The sequence below is a fragment of the Bos indicus genome, chromosome 2, assembly GCF_029378745.1.
Source record: "Bos indicus isolate NIAB-ARS_2022 breed Sahiwal x Tharparkar chromosome 2, NIAB-ARS_B.indTharparkar_mat_pri_1.0, whole genome shotgun sequence".
Classification (NCBI taxonomy): Eukaryota; Metazoa; Chordata; class Mammalia; order Artiodactyla; family Bovidae; genus Bos; species Bos indicus.
In genome coordinates, this window is record NC_091761.1 from 46,328,074 (window position 1) to 46,340,446 (window position 12,373).

General features: G+C 36.8%; 1 long non-coding RNA gene across 2 annotated transcripts in view; it reads right to left on the bottom strand.

Moving 5' to 3' along the window:
- Positions 1 to 339: 339 nt before the first annotated feature.
- Positions 340 to 12,373, bottom strand: part of LOC139176366 (uncharacterized) — a 156,265-nt gene continuing 144,231 nt past the window's right edge. For both annotated transcript variants that reach the window (XR_011560781.1, XR_011560780.1), the window contains 2 exons: positions 5,614 to 5,675; positions 340 to 2,340 (listed from right to left, as the gene is read on the bottom strand). This is a non-coding gene — a long non-coding RNA (uncharacterized lncRNA). The remainder of the gene's footprint in view (positions 2,341 to 5,613; positions 5,676 to 12,373) is intronic.

Genomic DNA, 12,373 nt, shown 5'->3' on the forward strand with positions numbered 1-12,373 from the left:
AGATGTTCATTTAAAAATTTTTACAGATTTTGTTGGAAGAACAATTAGTGCATTTATCCTACTATGTTGTCACCTTTCTTTGGATTTTGAAGCACATCTATGTCTCTTATGGAAAACCCGATGTGATCAGCAATTTTAAAGGGAGGGACAAAAAACACCCTTTAGCAAATGTCTAGGGTCAGTGAGAGAAGGCAATGGCACCCCACTCCAGTACTCTTGCCTGGAAAATCCCATGGATGGAGGAGCCTGGTAGGCTGCAGTCCATGGGGTCGCTAAGAGTCGGACACGACTGAGCGACTTCACTTTCACTTTTCACTTTCATGCATTGGAGAAGGAAATGGCAACCCACTCCAGTGTTCTTGCCTGGAGAATCCCAGGGACGGGGAAGCCTGGTGGGCTGCCGTCTATGGGGTCGCACAGGGTCAGACACGACTGAAGTGACTTAGCAGCAGCAGCAGCAGGGTCAGTGAACAAGGGTATCAAAGCAAAGTACCCCCAAATGATGGCTATTCAAAGTTACCTTGGTATTAGAGAACAAAGTCATGAAGAACTTCTCTCAAAGGCATGGAAAAATAAAAATACATAATGGCACACTTCTCCAGTCTACTCATTTTGTTTTTATGAAATTTTACTTAGGCCCCCCAAGCAGACGGAATTCATTATAAACCAGAGTTAAAAGGACAGATTAAAGAAAAAGAAATGGATACAAGACCTCTGTAAATTTGTTTATCAAAAGACAACTAAATCAGTAATTCCTTAAGACTTGTTAAGACTTGTTTTCCTGCACAGTGTTATGAATTGGCTTATCTTACCTAAGGGCTTCCCTGATAGCTCAGTTGGTAAAGAATCCACCTACAATGTGGGAGATCTCGGTTCAATCCCTGGGTTGGGAGGATCCCCTGGAGAAGGGAAAGGCTACTCACTCTAGTATTCTGGCCTGGAGAATTCCATAGACTATATAGTCCATTGGGTCGCAAAAAGTCGGACATGACTGAGCAACTTGCAGTTTCAATTTCACTTTCATCTTACTTAAATATTTTAAAGGAAAGAGATGTCATCTACCATGTATTTTGAGGAGAAAATTTCCTTCCTTGCTTGACTCAAATCTAGTTTTACTGGCTTTGAGTTCTCTGGCCAGGTTTGCTTTATGCAATTTTTCTCAATGAATGCCTCCTCTCTGTCTTAACTGTTGCAAACAGTCAACTGTGTTCACCAGTGTAGATGCTGCATCTCATGTGAAAAAGGACTATTTTGTTTTCCTTCTGAGAGTAATCTTGCTGCATCATGTCAGAATCACACTCTTTTCACAGTAGTTTAAATAAACATTGGCACAGAAACATATTTTATCCTTTCTTTTGAACTATGGATTAATGTATTATGAACATCTATTTACCACTGTAAAAGTATAATGTGAATTCACTTAGGTGGAAATATAGTGTCAAGTAAAATGAGAGATCATTATATTTGCAGAGCTCTTCTTCTGTCTCTCTCTTTTTTTTTAACTAGAATTTGGTCCTATTGGAATAAGAAAACCTGGAAAGTTGAGGCATCACTAGGAATTTAAAATATGCTCACAAAATGAGCACCTCATTTTTAGGTTAAAAATGTGCAAAATATTAATTACTGGAAAGTTTTAGAATTGCTCCATAATATCCCAGTCTCCTCAGCAAATAAAGCAGAGTTTAAGTAATGAGTTTTGAATTGTTTATCTAGACCTAAGATCTCTATTAGAGACAGAACAACAAAAACAAAGATCTCTAAACAGGAATGGTCTCTAGGAACATTATTTTAAATCTTATGAGGTGCCATTTTGGGAAAGTAGAGTGGAATGATTAAGATCTGTGGATACAATGGGAGGGCATTTCTCACTGCCATGTTAGTTTGGGGCATTGAGTGATAGCGGAACATCATGTATATGGCACATTGCCAGAAGTGGTGTACTCCAGTCACTGCAAAGGGAGTCCATGTAGGCACTGTTTAGAATGACTGCAATTTGAAAACCACCTAAGATGTTCAAATTTTCATATAGCTATGTAATAAAATGCTCTTTGTACATGAAAATGATTATGTGTTTTTGCTTAGTAGCATTGAAGAATGATTACAATGTAAATCCTTAAGAGAAAAAAAATAAGTTTAGAAAAACCCATATGGATATCATGAACTCAGATCTATTTACACCCTAGTGGCTCAGATGGTAAAGAATCTCCCTCAATGCAGGAGACTCACGTTCAATCTCTGGATCGGGAAAAACCCCTGGAGAAAGGAATGGCAACCCACTCCATTCGTCTTGCCTGGAGAATTCCATGGCCAGAGGAGCCTGGAGGGCTACAGTCCATGAGGCTGCAAAGAATAGGACATGACTGAGTGACTAACACTTATGAACACCTGTTGTTCATACTAAGCAACTTAGTTCTCATCTAATCTCTCCCCTTACTTTCTACTAAACAAGATATTTTTGACACTACAGTGGTCACAAAGGTAATCTGCAGACATATACATAGACACGAACACTGAGCTTGTAGGTCAAGTATCAGGCTACATTATTACATTGCTTGTGTGTGTGTGTTTCATCTGAAATCCTTTTTGAAGTATAAACATTCATCCAGAAGGATTCAGTAAACATATGAATATGGTGATGAATTTTGATGAACTCTGGTGAGATAGTTACTATCTCAGTAACTATCACCCACATCAAAAAAGAAAATTTCCAACCTCATTCCTGCTGCCTCTCAGTCATTTCTACTTCCACTCAAGCTTAACCACTATCTGATTTAGAATACTTTGTCTTGCATCTTTTGCTCAATACTATTTTTTGTGACATTCTTCTGTGTTCTTGTATATAGTTCATTTATCTTTACAGCTATATAACATTTCATTTTATAAACATACCACCATTTATATACCCATTCTTCTACTAATGGACATGTGGGTTGTTTCTAGTATGTAACTTTTAAAAATAGTGCTGCTATGAACATAATTGTGACACAGACTGGTATCTCAAAGTTAAGCCACTCTTAAATGACTACTTAAATGGAACTTTACTAAGTCTCATTAAAAATTGGAGATATATATATGTATATGTGTGTTGTCATGGATTATGGATGATATGGATATATAATCTGTATTATTTTTCCTAATTTTAAGGGACATTCACATCTGTTTGGTTACTAATTTTTCTTTTTTGTAGTGTCCTAATCAGATTTTGGTATTAAAGTTGTTCTGGGTTCATATGTTAAGAAATCTTCCTCTCTATACTCTAGAGTCATTTTTTACAAGCTCATTCTTATTATAAATATTAATAAGTATTTATGAGGAAGTCATTTTGTCTTGAAGTTTTCTTGTGGGAAGTTTTAGTAACAATATATTCAATTTCTTCAAAACACATATGATCATTTACACTGTATCACTTCTGGTAAGTTGTTTTTCATAAAACTTTTCCATTTATTCTACATGGTAGATGCCTAAAGTTTTCTCAATATTGCCTTTCTAAATGTTTTAGTATCTATATTATCGACCATCTTTGTAATCTCTAACATTGGTAATATTTTTTCCTTTCGGTCAGCTTTGGTAAAGATTTATTGCTTTTATTAGTACTTTCAATAAATCAAATTTGGTTTGTTGATTTTTCTCTATTTTAAGTTTGTTTCCTTTTTCATTGATTTCTGATCTTATTTTTAGAATTTCCTTCTTTTCCTTTCTTTGGTTTGGATTTGCACTTTCCTGTGTTCTTCAGATGGAAGTTTGCATAATTCTTTTTCAGCCTTACTTCAAATACAAATATAAATACTGCTTTTCTTTTTATGTAATTTGTGTTTATGTTGGAGTTTAGCTAGTAAATCTTAACTACAAAAAAATTAGAATATTAACATTAGGTGCCATAATAGCTGATATTGCATTAAGTTATGCAACAAGTGTTTACTGAATGTCTGCTACACGCCAGGCGATAGGGACATGGTGGTGAATAACACACAGTGATACCACACCCTCATGGAGCTTATATTAACGGGGGATAGCAGGTAATAGTCACATAAACAAATATTCATTATCTGCCAGCTACTTTTAAATGGTTGTGACTTTCAAAAGTAAAAAGGATCAGGACAAACAGTAGGATGACAAAAGAAAAAAAAGATACCGTTAAGTATGTCAGAAGACAGGCATTATCATCTTACATAGAAGACAGTTAAATCACAAAGACCGTGTGAACACGTTTATAACCAACAGATGGATGGAGTCTCCAAATACGATATTTTTTCCACTTTATCAAGATTTTTTTCAGAGAGCCAGGCACTCTCTTAAGGGCTTCCTTCATTTATTTTAGGCACATATAGTCTAGGACTCAAAGATAGTTATAAACAGCAGATAACAGCAGGTATTTTCAATGAAGGTTTTAATAATTCAACTGGTCTTTTGGTAATGAGGCTAACATTCAAGGTTTGATTTGCAGAATCAAATGGTTATTACTGGAGGACATTCAGAGATTGTTTTATTTGAACTTATTATTTATAGATTGATCACAAGCAGGATGGAAGACAAATGTGTAAATGGTCAGTGTAAAGCTACAAGAGAAACAAAGGGAACACAATGTATATGCCTTAGAAAGCAACTGTATCTTTGCAGAAAAACTCACAGTATATAAATGAGCATTTCTCTCAGCCTTAAAATTGAAAATGCTGTTATCAGACATCCCTTTTCCTCGGTTTCTTAAATGGTTACTTACTTCAAGTTCCTTTTTATGCATTCCCTAAGTAAAGTCTCACAAATAAACAAAAGACACTGTATGAGCTCCATCTACAAACAAGCTCCAAGCAGGAATTTCAGCTGCTCTGTTGTTTGTTTCCCTTTGCTTCACTGCTCCTGGCTGACCCAAAGCCAGCCAGCCAGCCCCGCTTTGCCTTCAGCAGAAGAGACTGAACAAAGAAATCCCAGGACCCAAACTGTTCAAAAGATTTTCTGCATGTACTTCAGGGCCAGTGAATTTTCAAAAGCTGTGCTTTCGGCTTTTAAAACTAAGAAGGGCCGGGATGAGCACCAAACTGGATACTGTTGGGTTGCGAGAGAATGACAGTGACTGAAGGGAGAAAGCCTCCTCCAGAGACGTTCTGAAATGCGGAGAGGAAGACCTCCACCATAAGGAACATTTGCTGAAGGAAAAGTCAGATTTGGTGCTGGAAGGGTACACAACATGCTCACCTCTGTCAGATTCCGATTCCAGAGGTAACTAACCTGATCTGACAAACCACACCAATGGCCACAATCCCAGTTTCTGCTCTGACCGTTTGAGTTTCCGTTTGGTGAATGTTGTTTAAAAACCATCAACCCGACAGAAGAACTGTGCCTAATTAACACTCCCCTAATACCCCAGCAAACAGCAAACCTGCTGCGGGGGAAAAACGCATTCACACGTCCTTATCAAATTAAGGCCCCTAAAACGCTCCTAATTAGCTAAGATCAATTGATGTGACAGCAAAATGAATGTGTTTATACTGTCAGCTAAAGGTACAGTCAGAGAAGTGTCTAACGTATAAAGAAGCTGCTGGAGTCTTAAAGCAGTTAATAAAGGTTTGGGGCTGAGTGGATTTTATCAGTGACATGCAAAATCTGATGAAGATTTACCTTCGAAGCAGTAGACATCTCGGGGCATTGGAGTCCTTCTAATTATGATTATTCATTAAAACCTGAGTGGGGGAAATATATAGTTAATCAATAATGATCATGTAGACCTTGGTGCTTATTTGCAACCACACAGAAAAATGCACACACACTTCCAACAAAAGATGTGCTTCAGGCTGTCATTAGCAGGCTCTGTATGAGTTAGCTACATTTTCCGTGAAGCTTCCATGGGTCATGACTCTTCAGCAAACTTTTCTTTTTTTTCCTCTTTTAGGATTATGCTCAGTTGAGAACTTGAGACAAAAAAGTGGTACTTGCCAAATAACCCAGGTTGGAAGTCTGTGAATTAATTACCTGGTTTCCATTTCTCTCCAGTATTCTTATTTTGATTCTAAGAATACTGGGCAAGTTAGAACTGTCTTACTGATAACATAATGGATTATTAAGAGAGAAATGCCCACTTTGTGACAATCAGTAAAATGCAGTTTAAAGGAACAACAATTATACATACCATGACCTCCTTCAATTCTAGAACAAGTATCTTTCTTTTGTAATCGAGTTTTGGACAAGCTATACAGCAAAGACCAGCAGCTCCTCTGATTACAGCTGACCCTGGCTGAAACCATCTTCTGCAAAGATTCCACCTGATTTCTCCCCATGTCAGTGGACACAATGGGTACCATGGGCTCCCATGTGCGGATGGTGCGTTTGTTTACTTAGTGAAGTGTCTGGAGGCCTCTACTGGTGTTTAGGAAAACATCAACTGAGACAGAACAGTAACCCGAAAAGGATTCTAAGCAGATGAACCTCCTTTTCATGTCTAAAACTTCATTTCTATATTTTTTAGCACTCTTTCATTACTGAAAACACTGGTAAGCTGATTAGTATCATTTCCCAACATCACCTTTTCCAAGAGCGCTGTGTGGCTGTACAGCCTGTGTTCTCCTCTCTCTGGCAAATGCCATCATGTCCTGCCCATCCTGGCCGCACTAACTTATCTGCCTGAAGATTACTTTTTCACCCTCTGTCACTTTATATCATGTCTGAACTCCCTGTTCTCTGGAGATCAGGGCAGATTTTCCATCAAGCCAGCTGTTTGTCTTTTTTTTTAAAAAAAAAGCAAAACAATGTCTTTATAAATTAATGATATCCACGTAAGATGGGAGTAAAAAAAATCAGGTTCTGTTTTCATATCTGTTGTACGTCCAGTCTGGTAAAATGACAACTACATAAAAAACACAGTGAGAAGCTGCCAGAAAAGTGATTATAAAATTATTTATAAAACATATAGAAAGAAAGGAGGAGATTATCATTAATTGTGACTAGGCTATATGTCATGCTCTTTTAGGAATTTCCCCAAATATACCAATAATAAGAACATTTTCTTTCCACATTCAACAGCTTATGAAATTCTTTGTAATTTTTATGATACATAACCACAGTATTCTTCCACCAGTGAAAGAAGAGCACAGAAAAAGGGAAAAATTGAATCAAATAACACAAGCAGCAATCTTAATCACTATAAAGGACCTATGTATTTCAAAATTGAACCCAGGCAATTTGAAATATAGGAAAGGGAGATAATTCTATAGGTTAAATTGCCACATGTCTTATGTCTAGTTCTCTAAACAACAGAGCCTAATAGTAAGATTTTTCTGGAAGTTATTTTTTTAAGGGAGTACTCTTGGGAGTGACCAGCAGAAGAGATAGGAATAAGATGAAAAGCGAGATGCTAAACAAGGGATTGACTTCTGGTACACCCAGTCTCATTCTGATTTGGTAAGATCATACCAGGCTGCTATCTCCCACCTGGAGGCAAGATAGTGGGTATCTGGTACCTCTACCATTTGTGAAATGGCTATGGAACCCACAAGCCCTTCTGGATGAGGTGGCTCCGGGTGCCGAAAGGTTTTCAATACTGAGTCACTGTCATCAGTAACCACAGCAGCCTTCAAAGGGCTCCCCAGAGAACTGAGAGAGACATCCATAGAGTCTGCTACACTATGTGATGCTTTTGCAGCATTTATTGAGAACCAGTGTTCAGTCTTACATTAAACAGAGTTTTGTGACAGCCTGGTAAACCTAAAGGCTAATCAGATCTTTTAGGGAATGAAGACAGGGAAGGGGGTCAGAACAAGTCTCTCCAAAATGTGTTAGCTTTGGCACATGGACTATTTTGAGCTGAAGACAATCAAGACCCAGCAGATTCAGGAAAAACTTTTACATCTCCCGTAATTGCCTAAAAGGTGGCCTGGTCCAGGAAGAGAACTATCACCGGAAATAATTACAAAGACTCTGGGCTAGGTGTGGTAAGCTGGGGGAGCTGGGGAAGCTCAGCTGGGCCTGGAGATCAGATTCCTTTCTGTGTCCATTGTCTCTGCATGACAGGGCTACCGTTTACTCACCAAACATTTGTTCTTCCCATCTCCCTGTCTTCCTCTTCTTTGAAGTCCCAGATCCCTGCTCCCTCTCCTGAACTCAGAGCAACATACAAGCTTCAGTCGCCTGACTGACTGTGGGTCACATATTCTCATGAGAACCCAATATGTACATAACTAAATTTGTTTTCCTCCTGTTAATCTGTCCTTTGTTAATCTGATTAATAGGACAGCCTAAGAACAAATGGTAGAGGAAAAATTTTTTTTCTTCCTCTACAATATGCATGAAGATAAACTGTAATTATCTTGACAATTTCACCAACATATCTACAATTCCATTTTTCTATAAGATGATGAGTAACAAAGTTGATCTTTCTCATAAGAAATAACGGTAAGATTTTCTTTTAACAAAGAACATAAAACAGAATCTTCTAAAAAAAGTATAAAAAATAAAAAATTCTATCCATTAATGTTAGCTATACATCTATACTTTTAGCTAAGCAAGGGATTTTTAAGTTGTAGATATTTGGGGCAGCTTTTACTCTTTTGTAAAGATTTCAGAATATTCTAATTCCAATCTAATTTTACTGTCTTTATGTGTCAAAAAGTGAAAATATTAATATTATTTTTTATGGAAATTTAAGGTTTATAGAATTCATGGAATTTTAATTTGGTGCAAAAAGAAAGCTGAGACTTCACTTCTATCACTAATGTTTTGATAAGCAGATTTGCTAACTCATAGAAGCAGAAAAATGATATTCATTTCATAGTCACTTATTTATCTGCCATGATTGAACATGTATCACTTTAGATAACGCTGTAAAGGGTTTACGAATACACCCTCACAGTGTCTTAAATGCTGCATGAATCTGCACTCTTCTGAGCATGATGTTCACCTCTGTAGACCATTCTTCTAAACAGACACTAGACTATCCTGACTGTAGTTCACGACAAGATCATGGGTTGTCATGGATGTCTATAGCATTCATGGTGGATTCAAGAACACCTAGAATTCAGAACATATTCTATCAACTAGCTGTGTGATCTTGAATATGACACTTAATTCCTCCCAGGTGGAATTTCATTCATCCTCTATTTTTTTTTAAATTATATATGGATAACATCCAGAGTTATTGCAAAGATTAAAGTGTATATCTGATAAAATAGTACATATAACACCTTATCTTCTGCTCAAACACCATGAAAAGACATAAAATATACTTTCTAAAGGTCCAAAAATTATTTGAAAACAAAGAGTTTAATTGGTAAGCCCAAAGTTCTGAACAACTTTTGAAAAACAGAAAGTTCTTAGAGTTATCTTGAAAATCCAGTTTGAGGGAACACCAAGAGTTAGCAGATGGAAGGTACAGGAAATGTCCTGAGTAAAAGTTCCTCCTCTTGGCTTTACTATTAAAATATTTGAGGGCTTCCCTGGTGATTCAGTGGCAAAGTATCGGCCTGCCCTTGTGGGAGATGGTCTAGGAAGATCCCACATGCCTCAAGGCAATTAAGCCCCTGCTCCACAACTACAGATCCCATGCTCTAGAGTCTGGGAATCTCAATTACTGAGCCTATGCACCAACTCAACTTGCCTCAACCAGAGAAAAGCCCGAGAAGCAGTGAAGACTGAGCTCAGCCAAAAATAAATAAAATTATTAAAAAAAAATTTTTTTAATCTTGAGAAGGGTCATAGAGTGCAAAGTTTCAATAGTAGCTTATTTTGTAATAATGCTCCTATTCAGGTTATACTGTCACTTAACTTTGCACAAGAGCATCTGAGATCCTACTAAACATCTGATGCATTTCAGGACGTAGGATGGAGATAGAAACCACAGTGCTTGAGAGAAGGAAACATTTCAAATAAGGCTGTTTCAGAAAAGAGTAGCCCTGAAAATATTAATACAATTAAAATTACCTAAAAATTTAAAAATTTGCATTAATTTTTTTAGAAGCAAAGGAAAACAATTTTAAAATTTGAAATGCATGGAAGATTCAAGTTCTATTTATCAGAGAATGTAATAACTATTTTTTAAACAAATATTAGTTTGCAGTGATTACCTGTTTTAAATACCAAATTTAAGGTGTTATTGCATTCAGGGAATGAGGGACTGCATTGTGTGAAAATTGTCCAAGAGAAAGAGATGGCAGAGTCTCCTTGTGGTACCAGAGCCGGGTCAAAGACATTATTTGCATTCTTTTGTTCTTCAAACCCCATATTTCTTCAAATAATAGGGACTTACTTCCTCTTTTTCCATCCCCCTTAGAGAAACTAACCATTTAATAACCATCCTTTGTAAAAAGCTTTCACTTATAGGAAGAGGCAAATTAATTATTGCCACTTTGCATAACTGGTTCACCAAAGTTTAGGAAAGTTCAACCAGCAGGGGAAAAAAAGGAACAGGCTTAAGTATGTATCATGTTTGCATTCTTTATGATCTCTAAAGTTTTCCAATGGGGGAAAAAAGACCTTTTAAAATTGGTGTGGGAATAATAAAAAATTTTCTATAAAAGTTTTTGTTTTTATACTCAATGAAGGCTGAGCATAGAAGAACTGAAGCTTTTGAAGTGTGGTGCTGAAAAACACCCTTGAGAGTCCCTGGACAGCAAAGAGATCAAACCAGTCAATTCTAAAGGAAATCAAACCTGAATATTCATTGGAAGGACTGATGCTGAAGCTGAAGTTTCAATACTTTGGCCACCTGATGCGAACTGACTTACTGGGAAAGACCCTGACTCAGGAAAGATTGAGGGCAAGAGGAGAAGGGGGTGGCAGAGGATGAGATGCTTAGATAACATCACTGACTCAATGGACAAGAGTTTGAGCAAACTTCGGGAGATAGTGAAGGACAGGGAAGCCTAGTGTGCTTAAGTTCATAGCATCTTCAAGTTGGACATGACTTAACTACTGAACAACAAAAAAGGAAAAGAATCTGAAAAAGAACAGATATATACATACGTATAACAGAATCACTTTGCCATACGCCTGAAAGTAACACAACATTGTAAATCAACTATACCTCAATTAAAAAAAAAAATTTGTTTAATTTCAAGTTTTTTATTTAAATGAACTACTTGAATATTCATCCTTAAAGATCTGATCACAGTTTAATGCTGTAACATTTAATTACCTTCATTTTTGGGCCACTATAAATCAAGAGATTGTAATTCAAATGTATACTAATTTATTCTTGACCTTGAAGTTAATTACTACCATCAGAGGCTTTAATTATTGTTGGCAAAGTGGGAATATATCAAAAGAAGACTTGCTGAAACAAGAAATAGAAATGAGGTTTCTGGGCACTCAGAAGGTCTAGAAAAGTTGGTAAATGTATAGCCAAGTAATACTAAGGAAAACCTGACAAAGAAATAATAAGAAAAAATAAACTGTAGACCAATATCCATAATGAAAATGCATGCAAAAAATCTAAATAAAATTTTAGCAAGTTTAATCCAATAAATATAAAAAGTGTAATTCATTATGACTAAGTGAGATTTGGGCTAGACATGCAAAAATTAATCAAAGTACTTCATCAGATTAATAAACTTAGAAAAAACATACTATCATTTCACAAATGTATGAAAAACACTTGACAAAATCCAACACACATGACTAATTAAAAATTCCCAACAAACAATAAATAGAAAGGAACTTCCTAAACCTGACATAAAGCGTTTATGAAAAATCAGCAGCTAACATCTTATTTGGAGCTTCCTCGGTGGCTCAGCAGTAAAGAATCATCTGCAAAGCAGAAGCCGCAGGTTCAATCCCCAGGTCGGGAAGATCCCCTGAAGGAGGACATGGCAACTCAATCCAGTATTCTTGCCTGAAGAATCCCATGGACAGAGGAACCTGGCAGGCTACAGTCTATTGGGTTACAAAGAGTCGGGCATTACTGTCAGCAAATTAGCACGCATGCATGCAACATTTTATTTAGTTTGAGATTATGACTCATGAAAGAAAAAGGAAATGGTAACTTGGATCTCACAAAATTTTAAAACGAAGGCTCTTCAAAAGATATAGTTGGTTATTTTCAGTATTGTCCAAGATGAATTGGTCTCTTTCTTTCTGATCCAATCTCTTATTATCCACATAACACGAAAGATACCTCTACATGGTCTCTGAAAGGCAGGAAGAAAAAGACAGATTGTAGAGGTACCCTGGGGTTTGAGATTGGCTACCTGCATTTCTCACTGCCTTCAGTATATCTCAGAAAGGGCCCTGCAGAAGCCTCCAACCCAGAACTGCTAACAGGTACAGACCCTCCACTACACACACAAAATTCTCAAGAAAAGCCTATTCCTCCTAGTCAAAATACCAGAAAAAGTGTGGCATAACAGAACAAAAATGTTTGGCAATATCTACCCTGCTCAAGCCAAGCACACCA